General features: G+C 35.8%; 2 pseudogenes across 2 annotated transcripts; one reads left to right on the top strand and one right to left on the bottom strand.

Moving 5' to 3' along the window:
• The first annotated feature begins 5,148 nt into the window (after positions 1–5,148).
• Positions 5,149–11,244, top strand: LOC143567177 (transcription elongation factor SPT6 homolog; annotated as a pseudogene). Its single transcript, XR_013141369.1, has 15 exons — positions 5,149–5,281; positions 5,353–5,433; positions 5,583–5,606; positions 5,789–5,876; positions 5,967–6,048; positions 6,143–6,295; positions 6,373–6,779; positions 6,870–7,055; positions 7,139–7,642; positions 7,719–7,829; positions 7,900–8,682; positions 8,765–8,906; positions 8,990–10,158; positions 10,233–10,885; positions 10,962–11,244. The product of XR_013141369.1 is annotated as a transcription elongation factor SPT6 homolog (transcript).
• A 3,757-nt stretch (positions 11,245–15,001) lies between these two features.
• LOC143567170 (putative E3 ubiquitin-protein ligase RHC1A pseudogene) lies at positions 15,002–17,396 on the bottom strand (annotated as a pseudogene). The gene is made up of 2 exons (XR_013141368.1): positions 17,265–17,396; positions 15,002–16,103 (listed from the first exon to the last, which is right to left on the bottom strand). The product of XR_013141368.1 is annotated as a putative E3 ubiquitin-protein ligase RHC1A pseudogene (transcript).
• Positions 17,397–17,996: the final 600 nt, after the last annotated feature.

The raw sequence follows: 17,996 nt of genomic DNA, 5'->3' as shown, positions 1-17,996 counted from the left end.
TTATAACGGCAAGACTTAAATTCACAACCCATTTAAATGGCAAAGTTTTATCCAATTTTAATAAACACTTTTATTTATATAGTATACCAAAGCACTATAGTGGTTTGTAGCTCAATGGACTACATACGTTGGCTAAAGTAAGTGTGGATGAAAACATCGATGATGATATGTTTAATTACTAGATTTGTAGGTTGGTGAACCAAAACTAGTCAGACTGTGAAAGTTGGGGAACAAGATTTTAAAGCTTCTATAGTTGATGTTACGGTCAAGTTGTGTACTAATTAATATTCTAAATAGCACATCAAACATGTGTCAAAACAAGAATCAATTTGAATAACCGAGCAAGAGAAGAGCTAGGTCAATGGGACAATTTTGATCGTGGATTAAAAGTTATGGAATAGGTAAATTATTCAAGTTAAACTTTAAAAATTTATAGTAAGCAACATGCCTACCTATCAAGTGATATACGTGATAACTCAATATTACATGAAAATAATTGAATTTTGAAGCTATTTAATTCAAGATAGATTAACTTTTCGAATAATGGAAAATTATAGAATGGTATCAAATATTATCTTCGTCTTCAAATTATTTGCTATGAAGATAGTTTCATTTTTATTCTTCCAAGCAATTATTAATCTCCATGCCTTCGATGCCACATGAGAAGAGGAGAAAAGTCGATTCATTGTTTCTATATGTCTCGAACAAAAATGACACGTAATGAAATGGATGTCTAAACCTTTATCCGAAATATTGACCCAAGTAGGTATTTTATCAAGGAAAATATTGACTTTTTTCCTATATATTTTTATTACATTTAGTATGCTACGGGATCATCGGGAACATTTTTTTTCTATTGTATTTACTAGAAATCTGTTTGGTCATCAAACTCTCATTTCCAATGATCGTTACTAAATGACCAATTATGTTACTCGAGATTCGATAATACCGTACAAAAACTTAAACTTAAACCAGATCAACTCAATTCATCCTCTTGATCCTCTTAAGTTAATGATAAATTATGTGTTTAAATCAATGCTTAAGGTAACAACATGAAAATGACTACTTTTATAAAGTAGATACACCAATTTATAAACTAAATCAAGGTTTTATAAAATAAATAAATATTATGAAAAGGTTGAAATAATAAGGAAATGGTTAAAAAACCAAAAGTTAATAATGATCATTAAAAGATTTTTATAAATTAAAAAGAGTTTATACACATAGAATTTTTATGAAACGAGAATCTACTATGTTTAATTATACTTTTTAAAGAACCCAATGAAATTTATATAAAAAAATGATACCTTTCATGAACAGAATCAAACAAAAATGGTTGAATAACTATTCATGTATTAAAATTTGAATACAATCACAAGTACATTCTGATACAAAACTTCATCATTTTGGTAGCCAACACAATTTTTCATTTTAAAATCATTCCCAAAATACTTTAGATATATTGAAATAAGTCAAATAAGTGATCCACTCTTGTGCTCAATAATTTTTCATTCATTAGTCACACGACACACGGGTTGATGGTTTAGAAAATTATTTAAAGAAAAAAAAAGGAAAAACCAAACTGGTAAGATGTAGACGACTTTGACACTTTTTGAAAGTTGAATTTTTTTACTATTTAAGTAATCATTCTTTTCGTTTTTTTACCAAATTCATCACATATAGAAACTTTAGAGTTCTAAGTGAATTATTTCACTTTCCATATTAGAACAAAAAGGTGACTTGCAATAGTGGTAAAATCAACTCAGGCACCACCTATTCATGAGTGGTAATCCACTAATCCCTATCAAGATTAGAGAGTTTTCAAATATCATATCTACATTGACTATATTATATATTAAATAAATCTATCTTCTTAACTATCAAGTATTACTTAGAAGTAAAGGGATGACCACTATCTTAGCAGTTGAAAGTTGTAACAATGACTCGATTTACACGGTTAAAAAAATAAGTCTTTTTAATGAAGTCAAACTTTTAGTTAAGACTGAGCGAACGTTAGGCACGTTAATTAACCTATGCATCTTATTCGGCCCGTTGAAGGTGAATCTTCAAAAGAGTACCTCGTTGGAAGTTAATGGCTTAATGCCGAGTACATGACACTGGTTATGAACTGCATGTTTGGAAAGTTATCGTTTCTTCATTTAGGTTTACCTATTGGAGTAAATATGAGTTTATCAAGAAATTGGAAACCAATTTAGACAAATTTGGCGCTAAATTATCAAAACGGAAAACAAATGTGTTATCTTTTGGTGGTCAATTAACAGTTGTTATATAGGTGTTAGGTAGTTTGGAGGTATATTACTTTCCAGTTTTTAAAACCCCGGTCAAAGTATTAAAACAGTTGGAATCTAAACGACGATGATTCCTATGAGGCGGGAATGAAGACAAAGATAAAAATAAATTGGGTAGCATGACAAAGAATTTTACTTGATAATGATCAGGGTGGTTTGGGAGCTAAATGAAAAACATTGCTTTGCTAGCTAAATGGTGGTCAAGATATAAAAATGGGGATCCCTTACTTTGGGTTAGGATTATTATAGCTGTGCATACTACTCCTCGAACGAGGGGTATGATTCCGGTGAAAAAATCCCTTGTCATAACACGGAGGATATATCTAAATTTTGGCTTGATGTTTGAATTATTGTTGTTTGTTGTTGAGAAAAAAAGAAGGATATCATGGTTAAAGATTGTTATTGTTGGGTACAAATCAATTACAGTGGAACTAGAGATGGACTAGATTACCGAGATCGAACCTAGCTAGAGATGAATTTCAATCACGTTTGTGTGTGGCTTCTGGTATTCATTTTATGTTAAGGCCAGATAAATGGTTATGGAAAGAAGTTAAAGGGTCTCTAAATGAGTTCATGGTAAAACCCTTGATGTGGGAATTAGATAACCAGCATAATTAGATAGTTGGTGGAAATTTTTGGTTAAAATGGATACATATTAAAGATAATTGTTTTGGCTAGAGGCTTTTGTTCGATTGCATTGCTACTAAAAGGCGTTATTGGCAAGGTGCATAAACATATGTGATGATACGTGCGTGATGTTTGACTTGCATACGGAATCAGTGGATCATCTTATGGTTCATTGTCGGGTATCCAAGTGGGTTTGGTCAGTTAATCATAGCTAGGTGAAATTACCCGTTTCTAGAAAACTTGACACGGTGAGATATGTTTTTGAGTTTCAAGTAATAAAGAGGCTTGTTTGACCATACAAGCTATTTCGATGGTTACATGTTGGTTGATCAACCTATACTAATAAAAGAAAATAATTCTGACACATGTCATTCTGAGGTTGATTCTCACTATCAAATTCCCTCCAAAATCACTTTTTATTAATGGCAAATAAACAAAAATCTTGGTTCTAAATATAGTATTTATCTCCATTGATTAAATTATTAATACAATAAATTATATTATAAACATACTTAATATACAAAAATATTAATATAATAATTATGTGTCATATATATATTTTCTTACAGATTGAAATGCATATTTGAAAGAGTTTATTAAGTACATTAACATTTAATTTTTTGAGACATCTTTATATTGAAGAAAGCTATAATAAACTTTTTTTTTATTTTTAAACAAATATTTAGTCTTAAAAATCATAGACAAATCTTTCATTTTTTATATTCATTATAAGACTATTGTGATAGTTGAACAACAGTGTGTTTATAAGGAAAACATGAAAGCTGTTTAAAAATGAAAATCTGGTGTCTTTTTTGTCTATGGCTGGGTATGAAAGGTATAACATCTTTGTGAAAGACTTTTGCTACATATTTCACATCGAAAGGCCTCATTGTTTTAAATGTTGCTTCCAGTGGTATTGCTTTATTATTGTATACCGATAGTAGAGCAACTCATTCTTGATTTAAAATTCAAATTTTTTTGATGATATAAAATGACTATATTTGTAATACATTTTTTTACATAATATAAAGAGACCTAATTATATTTTTTTTATTTGTATTAAATTATTCATTGTAATTTATACATTAATATATTCCGTATAATACACAGGTTTCTAAAGCTAGTTTGGAATATTAGAAACAATCATATCTTCAAAACTAAAGCAATTTTAGTGGACAATTTGATGTATGAAATCAAAACTATCTCTTTTTTGTGGGTGAAATACCAAGGCAAAGAACTTAACAGATTAAGAGAATTGAAGTAAGTTTAATTTTATTAACTTTTCTTTGTAATTTGTATCCTAGATTTGCTACATTCGTTGTTTTCTTGTTCTTCTTTTATATGTTCGTGTCACTTGTGCCTTGCAAGTTGACTTCTTTCTTCATTTTATAATTTTTTGGCCTTTAAGAGAGAGAGAGAGCTTGAAATGATCTATAGACTAGTTCATTTCGTATTGCAATCAACAATATTTTAACATTAATATCCTCTAAATGAGGAAAATTTTACAAATATAACTGAAAAAAAACTACACTTTTTATGAACGACAGAGAATATCATGTGTAAACCTACCATATCGGGTTATGTATAAGGTTGACTCCTCGACCGTACATCCTGATGTGCGGAAACCGGATGAAATATGTAAACCCTCGCCCCCTGTCGGGTTCGAACTCGAAATTAAAAACTTGATTCGTCTCTTCACCCAGACATCCTTCGAACTGGCCCAAGTAAAGTAAGAATCGAACATACGTCTCCACATTGGGAGGACAGACCTCTTACCACTATACCTATATATTCACGTAGGGATAAGCAAATTCGGTACTGGTACTGATTAGTACGAGTACCGGTACCGAAATCGGTACTGAAGGTTCTGTACAGCTATTTCTTTATTTTTTCACCTTCAATACCGGTACCGTCTCGGTACTGATACCGAACCGAATATTTTGGTACCGGAATCGGTATAAAAATTTACGATTTTCAGTCGTACCGCTACGTGACCGATCTCATCCCCATATTCACGTTATTTCTATGTGAATAATATTGGTTCCGAAATTCATACAAATGCATCCCTCAGTGAATAATAAAATAAAATGGGCCAGAAGCCCACAAGACGTTACCACCTCACTTCACATGAAAATATTTGACTAGCGTCGAAATTGATGATATTATATTATTTAACCAATTCCTCGATCAAAAACTGCTCATAACATAACATAATAATCGTACTACATACATTCACAATCCCCACGATTGCGATTCGTTCCTTTATCGTCTGCAGCATTCTCGCAGTCTGTTTCTAGGGTTTCATCGCACAATGCCTGGAAAAAACTTATCATCCGACGAAGAAGGTGCTCAAACTTCATAATCAACTACAATTTTCTATTATTTCAGTCTTTATTTACTGTTTTTGCTCTTATAGACGAGTTTGAAGTTGAAGAGGACGAGATGGAAGAGCCTGACGGCGAAGATATTCGTCACCACGACGATGATGAGGAGCTTGGTATGATATTTGCTCAATTTTGGTTATGATTCTGTATAAAGTTATCTAGGGTTTGATATTTGTTAATATGTTTGAGTTATTTAGGGTTATTAGGGTTTAATATTATGAAATTCGCTCTTATAATGTTTTATACTCATGAAATTAGTTAGAAGGTGAAGATGAGTATTATGAAGGTTGTTAGGGTTTAGTATTGTAACAATGGCTTTGTGATACATGTATGCAGCTATGGTGTCATGATTTTATTGAGTTTATTTAACGTTAGAAGTTATAACCGTTGATGTTGTTTTGTTTATTTGATTCGTGGCGTATAATGTGGTTTTACTTATGGAATTATTCGTAAATGAGTATGAGAAAGATGGTTTCTTAGTGGATGATATTGATGAAGATGGGGAGGAAGAAGATAGTGATGAGGAGAAACAAAAGAAGAAAAAAAGAAAGAAAAGGTATTTTTTATGTTAATTTCAAATTTGTTATTGTTCATGTGGTCATGTGTGGCTTTCATACCTTCTAACTTGTGCTGCAATAATGTTAAGGGAATCGGAAAAGAACTTTGTTCTTGATGAAGATGACTATGAGCTTCTTCAGGATAACGTCGGCTTTAGACGGCCGAAGGTTGTGAGTATTATGCTTTATATTGTTATATTCACTTCATCAATCATATGTAAGATGGTTATATGAAGTTATGAACAGAAAATTTATTTAATTTTAGGAGAGTAAAAAGTTTAAGCGGTTAAAGAAAGCAAGGGCTGATGCTGATGAAGGGCCATCTGGATATTCTGATGAGGAAGAGTCTGACATAACTGGAAAAGGTGGGCGCAGGCAGAAGATAAAATCAAACGTAGTTTATTTGATGATGGCGAGGGTACGTAGCTATGTATTTTTAAATAAAAACACTGCGTTATGTTTATCATTATAATACAAATCACTTTTCTGATGTAGGTCCATCTTTAGAGGATGATATTATTGCTGAAGAGGAACAGGAGTTAGTAGAAGTAGATGGTGACATTGATGATGAAGAAGATGAAATGGCTGACTTCATTGTTGATGAAGATGATGTTGATGAACATGGAGAACCAGCAAGAAGGAAGGTTAACAAGAAAAAACCTAGGCGGGCCCCAGGGGTGTCATCGACTGCAATTCAAGAAACCCATGATATATTTGGTGATGTGGATGAGCTTTTGAGTAAAAGGAAATTAGAGCTAGAAAAGACCAATAGGTATATTGAAGCTGGTGACCAGAGGGAAATGAAACTACAAGACGAGTTTGAACCAATTATTCTTTCTGAAAAGTACATGACTGAGAATGATGAGCATATTCGGGTTATAGATATTCCAGAAAGATTGCAGGTCATGATATGCACATACAATGGTTCTCTTATTATCTATGTATAGCTTGTCGTATTAATTATTCACCTATTTTGCAATTTGTGGTTTTAGATCTCTGAGGAAAGCACGGGTCCACTGCCAACGGATGGAGTTAGTATCGATGATGAGAGTAACTGGATTCTTAACCAACTTAACACGGGTATGGTACCTTTGTTCAGCAAAGAAGGATGTGATCTGGCAATATGTAAGGGTGATATCATTAGGTTTTTGGAATTTGTGCATGTTCAGAAACTGGATGTAAGTTTTGTTTACCAAAAACTCTTGCATGTTGCATTCTTTTTTGATATAATTTGTGGAACTATTAACATTTTTGTTATCAGGTGCCATTTATTGCTATGTATAGAAAGGATGAGTGCCGGAGTCTTTTTATAGACCCGGAGCCACAAGATGACAAGGACAATCAAAAACCCACGCTGAGGTGGCACAAGATACTTTGGGCTATTTTGGAGTTAGACAGAAAGTGGTTACTGCTTCAAAAACGAAAAAGCGCTTTACAAATATACTACAACAAGCGGTTTGAAGAAGAAAGAAGCGTGTATGATGAAACACGTCTTCACTTGAATCAAAACCTGTTTGATTCAATTATAAGGTCTCTTACGGCTGCTGAGTCAGAACGAGAAATCGATGACGTGGACTCAAAGTTTAACCTGCATTTCCCTCCTGTTGATGTTCCTGTCGATGAGATACAATTAAAAAAAACTTTTAAACGACCCAAGAGGAAGTCACAGTTTAGCATTTGTTGCAAATCTGGACTATGGGAAGTTGCGAACAAGTTTGGCTACAGCTCTGAAGAATTTGGATTGCTTATTTCTCTTGAACAAATGGTTAGTAAATGACCAAAGTACGCTCCCACTTTCACAAAATGACAACTTTTGACGTTTTGATACTTTCTTTTTGCAGAGAACTGATGAATTAGAGGATGCAAAGGAAACACCAGAAGAAGTGGCTTCAAGATTTACGTGTGCAATGTTTGAAAATCCTCAAGATGTTCTCAAAGGAGCTAGACATATGGTATTCTCTAAATATGTTTGTTTTTCAATTGATTATAAATCTATAATGTAACTATGGTTAACTGTTATAGGCGGCGGTTGAGATCAGCTGCGAGCCATGTGTGCGGAGACATGTTAGAAGCATATTCATGGATAGCGCGGTGGTGTCGACTAATCCCACTTCAGATGGCAATGTGGCTATAGACTTGAATCATCAATTTGCAGGGATCAAGTGGTTGAACAACAAACCGATGACTAAATTTAATGATGCCCAATGGCTTCTTATACAAAAGGCAGAAGAAGAAAAACTTATTCAAGTTTCTGTGAAGCTTCCTGTATCTATCCATGATCAGTTGATTAATGATGCTTATACTTATTATCTTAGTGATGGTGTGAGTAAATCTGCTCAAATATGGAACGAACAAAGGAAGCATATAATCAATGGCGCTTTTGACGGTTTGCTTTTACCGTCAATGACAAAAGAAGCAAGAGTTTTATTAACAAGCAGAGCTAAAAACTGCTTACTAATGGAGTATGGAAAACATATATGGGATAAAGTATCGGTTGCACCTTATCCAAAGAAAGATCATGATAACTCGTCTGATGATTATGAAGCTGCACCCAGAGTTATGGCGTGCTGCTGGGGCCCGGGAAATCCCGCTACTACATTTGTGATGTTGGATTCATGTGGTGATGTAGTTGATATATTGTATGCCAGTTCTATAAGCATTCATGGACAAAATCCTAATGATCAACAACGTAAGTTGCATGATCAACAATGTGTTGTTAAGTTCATGAAAGATCATCAACCTCAGGCTGTTGTTCTTGGAGCTGTTAATTTATCTTGTTTTCCACTCAAGGAAACTATTTTCGAGGTAAAATCGAAATTAGCACATTTGTTATCTTTTCATAAATAGTTAACAGTAATAACTTTATTACTATGTTATGTTTTTACAGATCATATTTAAGATGGTAGAACATGACCCGAGAGACTTAAGCCATGAGATGGATGAAATAAACGTTGTCTACGCTGAAGAGACTATCCCGCACTTATATGAAAACTCGCGTATTTCATCCGAACAGCTCCAACCGCAATCTGGCAATTAGTTAACCTAAGTAATCACGTTTAACGACACGCAAATCTATTTCTAAATCTAATTTTATCATTCTGAAACTTTTCAGGTATTGTTAAACGAGCTGTGGCTCTCGGGCGTTATCTTCAAAATCCATTAGCAATGGTGGCGACCCTATGCGGGCCCGCGAAGGAGGTATTATCTTGGAAACTTACTCCTTTAGAAGGCTTTTTAACTTCCGATGAAAAATACAGTATGGTTGAACAAATTATGATAGATGCTACGAACCAAGTGGGTCTAGATGTGAACTTAGCAATAAACCATGAATGGTTATTTGCTCCTTTACAATTTGTTTCTGGGCTTGGGCCCAGAAAAGCTGTTTCTTTGCAACGATCGTTGGTTCGGGCTGGTTCGATATACACGCGTAAAGACTTATTGGAACACGGGCTAGGGAAAAAGGTTTTTGTAAATGCAATCGGCTTCTTACGGGTTCGTCAAAGTGGAAACACTGCTAGCAGTGGTAAATATTTTGACTTTTTAGACGATACGCGAATCCACCCGGAATTATACGGGCTTGCAGAGGAACTGGCTGAAGATATGTACGCTGCAGATGGTCAAGATGTTAATGATGAAGATGTACATGAAACGGCAATAGAATACGTGAGAGAAAACCCTAGATCGTTAAAAGAACTGAAAGTCCATGCTTATGCGAGATCTAAACACTTTGAAAATAAGGAAGACATGTTAAATCTTATACGAATGGAGTTGATTCAAGGGTTTCAAGATTGGCGAAAACCGTACGTGGAGCCGAGTCTAGTTGAAGCGTTTTATATGGTTATTGGGGAGACAGAGGAGACACTTTCTGAGGGTAAATTGGTCCAAGTGGCTGTCCGTAAGGTTCAACCTCAAAGAGCAGTGTGTGTTCTTGACTCAGGGTTGACCGGTTTACTTAATAAAGAAGACTATAGTGATGACCGTAGAGACAATGACTTGACCGAGAAGTTAAACGAAGGCGATATTTTAACTTGCAAAATAAAATCAATGATTATCACGAAAGACCGGCAGCTGGGGTTTTTAAGCTGCAAAGAAAGCGATTTAAGAAACGCCCGATCTCAAAACAAGGAAAACATGGATCCTTATTATCACGAAAAGCGCGATAATTTAGACGAAGAAAAGGAGAAAGCGCGTAAAGCTAAAGAGTTGGCAAAGAAGCATTTGAAGTCAAGAATGATTGTTCACCCTCGTTTTCAGAACATTACAGCTGATGAAGCAATGGAGGTATTCATGTATTATTCTCCTTTGTCTTTTAATTATAATTAGACAGTATATTAATTATGTTTTTGTTTAAACAGATGTTGTCGGATAAGGAACCTGGTGAGAGTATCATTCGCCCTAGCAGCCGTGGACTGTCTTATTTGACTTTGACCCTTAAAGTCTATGATGGTGTTTATGCTCACAAAGATATTATTGAAGGTGGGAAAGAGAATATGGATATTACAAGCATGCCACGCCTTGGAAAAACTTTGAAAATAGGAGATGATGTGTTTGAAGATCTCGACGAGGTGATGTATCGTTATGTTGACCCGTTAGTTGGTCAGTTAAAGAGGATGTTGACTTACCGGAAGTTTAGAGATGGCGCGAAAGCTGAAGTGGATGAAAGTTTAAGGAAGGAGAAAAGTGAAAACCCGTCGAGGATTGTTTACTCGTTTGGTATATCGCATGAACACCCGGGGACTTTTATCTTAACGTATGTAAAGAGTTCAAATCCGCATCATGAGTATGTTGGGTTATACCCAAAAGGGTTCAAGTTCCGCAAGAAGATGTTTGAGGAAATTGATAGACTCGTGGCGTATTTTCAAAGGCACATTGACGATCCATTAGATGCAGGACCGCCGATTCGATCAGTTTCCGCCATGGTGCCGATGCGCAGCCCTGCAGGTGGTGATTCTGGTGGCTGGAACCAATCTGGAGATCGGGGTGAGCCTGTACAACCAACCATTCTTAGGTTTTAAAAATAAAGGTGATATTTTATTGATGATTTTGGGTTAAATTACTTCGTGAAATGTGATTGCAGGTGGAAGTGATTATAGGAGTGGTGGCGGTCATGACGGAAATCCAAGTGGCCTGCCACGGGCTTATGATGGTGGTCGTGGGCGGGGCCGAGGACAAGGGTGGTACAACAGAGGAAACGAGGGCGGAAATGTAATGTCCAAGGATGTGGGAAAACTGTGGGGTGGCGTTGGTGGTGGCAGCATGAGGAGTACTGTGCAATCACAGGCGGGAGGAAGTGGTGCCGGGTGGGGGCAGTGGGTGGTAGGTAGTATGGGTGTTACTTTAAACCGTAAACTTAGCACTAATCACTAAGCCACTATGGATGAAATTTTGTTATGTTCTCTTTTTGGTTTTAAGGTTATGTTTTGGCTCAAGTATATATTTGTAGTTGGTGGTTTAGTAATTATCAGAAGTATTAAATGACTAGTACAAAAGGTGTTTGGTTTTTTTAAATCATCATCATCATCATCATCATCATTCCCTGCATAGAAAAGAATCATCATACAAAATGCATAATTGCACATTTTATGCCATAATGCGAGATTGGAAGAACTAATCAGAGATGTTCAACGAAACCGGTTCCTGGAACCGAACCGGTGGACCCGAACCGGACCCGAACCGGTTCCTACCCGTTTTTTGTAGGAACCGGACCCTATCTGATTCAACCCGATGATCCGTGACCGGTTCTTGCATTTCTGAGTGGGGGCGGGTAGGAACCGGAACCGAACCGGAACCGGTTCTGGAACCGAACCATCCGGAACCGGTTCCTAACCGGTTCTAGCCGTTGGATCGAATATAGCCGTTGGAAATCGTTTTTTGGCCGTTTTTTGACCGTTGGGGTAAAAAATAGCCGTTTTTTTGGCTCCCCCAAGCACCCCACTACTAGTATAAATAGGTATTTGGTGTCATGGGTTCATCACAACACTCAAAACGCAAACCCGAACGCAAAAAAATACAAAAAAACGCTATTACAACGTTTTGAGTTCTCTAATATCTTGTTTTCTCTTCTTCTATATTCATATTTGTTGTTATGGCTGCCTCACAATCATCGGTTGGTCAAGGTTCCAACGCCGAACCAAGTTTCGTTCGTATTGTACCTCATAATCGTAATCAAGAGATTTGGTGCAATTGGGATTTGGTTGAATTGAGTGATGACCATTCATTGAAGCTCGGTGCAAGTTTTGTGGGATTTATTTAAACCCACTTTCGAATTCAAATTTGAAGAAACACATCGAAAAACCGTATTGCAAGGCGTTGAAAAAGAACGTCGATTGGCAACAAACGCAAATGGATAGTGAAGGCGGAATATTTATATACCAAATTGATCGAGTTCAAGATCGTATGGCGAAGTTTGTGATTCAAGAAGCTTTGCCGTTTAGCCACTTCGACAACCCTCGCTTAACCGCCATGATTCGAGATACGCTTCAACCACAATACACTCACGTAAGTCGTCATACTCTTAAACGTTATTGTTTAAAATTGTGGAAGAAGGCCAAAGAGGTACTAATTGCATATTTTGAAAATATAAATACGGGAATAAACTTAACTAGTGATGTTTGGTCGGCTCCACATGGGCTACCCGAATCTTATCTTTGTGTCACCGCTCATTGGGTAGACCCGTCATTGTGGAAAATGATGAAACGCACCATTGCTTTCGAACTCTTTGAGTATCCACATACGGGAGATAATTTGTTTGAAATTTTAGATTATGTTATAAAAACTTATAAACTAGAAAATAAAATATTTTCAATGGCATTTGATAACGCGTCGAATAATACATCGGCGGTTGATAAATTAAAATTAAAATATACGCCGATTTGCAATGGTGTATTTTTTCACTCAAGGTGTGTTGCACATATCATAAAATTAATCGTGCAAAACGGACTAGCTTCGGATGAGGTTACATCGGTTATAAACGATTTTAGACTAATGATACATGAAGTTTTTAAGAAAAGTAAAAAAAGACAAATGGAATATAGAAAATTTTGTAAAGATACGGGAATAAAAGTTTTGGGAGCTAATTGGGATGTACCTCATCGATGGAATTCCACTTGCATAATGTTTCAAAGTGCTTTGAAACAAAGAGAAACTTTACAAATGTTTCATTCTAGTCTTGCCGAGAATGATTTGGCAATCCCCTTTTCAAATGAGAAATGGGAAATTATCAATGACTTATCGACTTTTCTTGAAGTTTTTAAAACATCAACTACGAAACTATCGGGAACGTATTATCCGACAAGTCCCTTGGTTCTTTCGGAGTTATTTTTAATCGTTAACAATCTTAAAGAATTTGAAAATAAAAGTCCAATGTTTTCAAACATCATATTATCAATGAAGTTTAAATTAAAAAAATACTTTCTTGAATTGCCACCGGTTTTTACTTGCGCCGCCGCTTTAAACCCAATGTTAAATGTTACGGGGGTTGAATGTGTGATAGACGAAATTTTTTCAGCCTTAGATATGCATGAAGTTGACCCAAACTTTTCAACAGAGGCAAAAAATGATTTTAACTTGAATTTTAAATTTATGTATGACTTTTATTTAAATAAATATGGGTCAAACATACACATGCCTATGCCGGGGGGGTCTTCATCAAGTTCAAGTGCTACTAGAGTACGAGATCCCATGATTAGCCTTATGAACACCGTTCGCAACGTAACGGCTAAAAAACAAAGGGGTAACACCCCTTCAAGCGAACTAGGAAGGTATAGTGCAAATGATTACTCTACCGGTTTATCCGAAGAGGAATATGGCACTTTTGATGTTTTGGCTTGGTGGAAGGTAAAGGAAACCGAGTTTCCGATTCTTGCCACCATGGCCCGTGATTTACTAACCGTCCAAGCTTCTACGGTAGCTTCAGAATCCGCTTTTTCTCTTAGTGGCAGGGTAATATCGGTGAGAAGAACAAGACTAAATTCGGAGTCGGTGGAGATGTGCATTTGCTTAAAGGATCACTTGGACTCAATCGATCGTATTCAACACGTAACCACTCTCGAAGATAAAACACCACTTGATGTTCGAGTGCACGACGAACAAGAAGGCATTTCTACAAGTAATTCCGAGGAAGAAGTCGCCGCTCAATAATTACGACGAACAAGAAGGCTTTTCTAGAAATAATATGTCACAACTTTATATTTATAAGTTTAATGTTTTGTTAGTTTGTTTTTGAAGATTTTAAAACATGTAACCTTTTTTTTTTTGAACTTCTTAAAGTAAATAAAATGAATTTTATGTTAATTGTTTTGTTTATTTTTCATGCTATACAAATACGAATCGTAGTTTAGAATCCAAATCGCAAACGAAAAACGAAAAAAAAAAAAAATTTTTACACTGTAACCGGTTGGAACCGGTTACGGTACAGGAACCGGGCTATGAACCGGTAAGAACCAGTTAGATAGGTTACGGGTCCGAGGGTGGGAGAACCGATTCGGTTCCCTAACCGGTTCGAGCCTGTAACCGGTTTAAAAGGGGGTTTTGAATATAGGAACCGGTTAGGAACCGGTTCCGGTTCCTAGTCCCAAAGCGTTTTTAACATGTCTAGAACTAATGTGCATTGGTTCATTGGTTGTGACGCCAACACCACTATTTACAATAATCTAAATACGCCTAAAACTACAAGCTAAATCAATCTCAACTAAGAATGACTAATATAATAAAGACAATTTATAGCCTCCTACCATAGCAAATTACTAGAGTCCATAACACTCTGCAGATGATGAGTTAACAATACTTGAGCCAATGATGAGTTAACAATTTGCACCAAGACCCATGTGTACCCATTTGATGTTAGCGAATTCACATAACAACAAATGATCAATTGACTCTAGATCCAATTCACAGTTTGTACATAGGTTTGAATTGATGTTCAAACTTCACTTTGATAGTTCCTCCAAATTTGGTAACATGTTAACACCCTTCAACCAAAGAAGCTTACCTTCAATGGTACCCTATAGGGTAGAAGTAAGGCGGTCTACATCTTACCCTCCTCAGACCCTACCATAGCTTTGCTATTGGCGGGAATATCCATTGCTCGATCGATATCCAGCGGGTTGTTTCTAGTGCAAATAGTTCTAGCCCATTACTACTTGCTTTAGGTAACTTTTAATACTAATCATATGTTACTAATTGTGAACTTTACGTATATACACTTGTGTTACGGATGCTAACAGGGTGCCGGAAGGGACTATGGAGTTAACGAAAGTCGAAAAATTAATGTCAAATGAAACAAATTGACCAACAACCAACTTTTATTAATATTTATGACCAAGTCTTGTAGATGCACATGTAAGAAAGAAAATAAAAAAGCAACTAACCACTGTTCATCAAAAAGGAACACAGAACAAGTGTACACAGTATGAGTCCGGGATTATGACCCAAAAGGCCACAAGAAAGACCATGGCCCGTGTCGTACCCGACCCCCCTTCCTGCTGCTGCCACCTGTCCCCTTTGGTGTTACCTCACGCCTACAAACCGGGCACGAGTTCACCTGGGCTAACCAAGGGGCAATGCAGCCCGAATGATACAAATGTTTACAAGGTAACTTCTTTGCACTAGACCCCAATACAAGTTTCTCTTTACAAACAGCACAGTGCGAATCAGACCGCACATCTTTTTTTGAAACTTTAACAGTCGGAATTGCACCAATTGACAATTTTGAAGCAGGTGGAGTAACAACTTCTTGATCATGAATGTTAAACTGTTCAAAGAATTCTTCAACCCCGGGTCCCACAAACAAATCTGCACCGTTTTCTCGCCTGATTCCAAGTACTTCACTAAAAAGCTCAAAAACACCACCATTGTTGGGGATCCTAACGGGCATGTCGCCAGTGTAAATAGGCCACGGGCCCCACATAATATTGTTGTCATCTTCCGACGACGTGTCTTGTAGTTGCCGGTCTCTTTGGTGAGAGTTGTTTTGTTGTGTTTCTTGGCGTCTGAAAAGGTTTGAGAAGGTTTCCATGATGCCTGATCTGGGATTTTGATGGTGATTTTGTTCTTCGGTTATTGTGTTTGTGGTTAGTATGCTTTCGAGTTCTTGAACAAAGCCGCCTCCACATTCACAACAAACTTTGGTTTGCCGTACGAGAGTGACTAACTGTCTGCAAGTGTAACACCAGTGGGTGTTTCTGTTGTCTAAAGTAGATGTTCTGTCTTGCTCCATTTGAGACAAACTGTAGTATTTCAGTCACCATGTTAGAAATAGTTTTTCATAATCCAATTCACCTAAGCAATAATACAAATTTACAAGTGCCGAATCGGTGTCAGGTTAATATAGAAGGAATATATCCATGTATTGCTATAGTTAATACTAAATCTTATCTTTCATGAGGCTGAAATGAACTATAAAAGGCAATTCGCACAAAAAGTACCTCGCTTTATGCAATTTTCCGTTTGAGTTACTCAACTAATTTGTCGATTACCGGTATCAAATTCAATTAATACATAAAAAGGACCTTTTGACATGAAGGTTACCAGTCACCATTTTATTGATATGGGGTACTTGTGGGCATGCCATGTCACCTTGGTTGCCTAGGTGGCAGTACATGTAGCATGCTACATATGTATGACCTGCTGATGACTAGGATGAGTACCTCAAATGGAAAGTTGCTTAGAGACAATACTTGTTCCTCTTCTATTCCAAAAAAAACATACTCTTGCGATTTGCTTAAATCAAACTAGTCATATTTTACCAATACGGATTCTAACATTTTATTACAAAGAAACTAAGTTTTCGCTTAACTATTAACAAAACACATATGAATTTTGCGCGCAGGGAAGAACAAGTAACAATCGATAAATGTTAGTGATAAATAGCCAACAAATCGAAAACCATTCTGCATTTTCAAAACAGTAGGATTAAAGTTTTCCAAGAAATTCAATAATGCTGATTAAATATTAGATCTTCCACAGATCAACCTCTTTATATTAAAAAAAAAGTCAACATTGAGTCATTTTGTTAAGAAGAAGAATTTGATAAAAGTCAACGAAAGCGGACAGTAACCCGATATACTTCCTAATTCTTCACTACATGATTTCCGATCAAAATTAGATAAACAGACCCTAAACTACATGGAAAACTCATCGGTTGTACGGATCAGCCAAAAGCAAATTCAGATCCAAATAGTAAACCGAGAAATGCAACTAGGTTAATCCAGCAAATAAATAACAATCCGATTGACACTGAATTGAATCAGATATTTTATAATCAATAACATTTACAAATACAGCATTACATAATACAGTACGGATCAAAATGAGACGCATTGAAATTATATACAATGAAATGAAGAATGTTATAATAATAATAAGATGCATTTGAGTAATTGCAGTACCTTTGATCCAAAGATCGGAATGAACGAATTTGAAGATTAGCCTGCAACTCTCTTACTCTGGAAGTTAAGTGATGAGACAAAATGTTGAGGTGTAATTTAGCCCGGTGGAAGATGCTAAAGTGAGCGGGGTGCGTACTGTATTGCTACTAACTTGCTCGACTCTACGTGGTTTGGCTGGCTCTGATTATTTATTTATTTTTATTTAGTACGACACAACAGCTTTCTCATCTTTTTGGCACTAATTATTACGCTCCTATCTAGAAGGGGTGTTCCGCATTCAAATCAGACTCGAATAACTCGAAATTTGATTTGACTCGTATTCAAATTTGACGGTTCGAATTCGATTTTCATTCATTCGAATTCGATTCGGTTTGAACTCAATTTAAGTAATCGAATACTAATTTGCAATCATAGATTCGTATTTGATTCAAAATTGGAATTCAAATTATACATCTTATTTTTATTATATATATACATACTTATGAAAAGATAAACTACATAAATTTTTTAAGTTATAGAGATATAAAATAAAAAGTTAATCATTTTGGTTAATAATTAATGTAAGTGACATTACTATTTTGAATATTTAGGGTGTGGTAACTTTAAATGATTTATTTATTTATTTAATAGACTTGTACTTTTTATTGTTAAAAAACTCAAATTTATAATGGTTTTGAATTTGAGATATATTTTTTTAACTGAATTCAGATCGATTCGATTCGATTTGAACTT

Source organism: Bidens hawaiensis, unplaced genomic scaffold (assembly GCF_021521415.1).
Source record: "Bidens hawaiensis isolate Kalapana, Puna unplaced genomic scaffold, B.hawaiensis_p1.1 tig00023229_1, whole genome shotgun sequence".
NCBI lineage: Eukaryota > Viridiplantae > Streptophyta > Magnoliopsida > Asterales > Asteraceae > Bidens > Bidens hawaiensis.
Note: the sequence above shows the minus strand (reverse complement) of the source record. Positions and strands in the feature narration are given on the sequence as shown.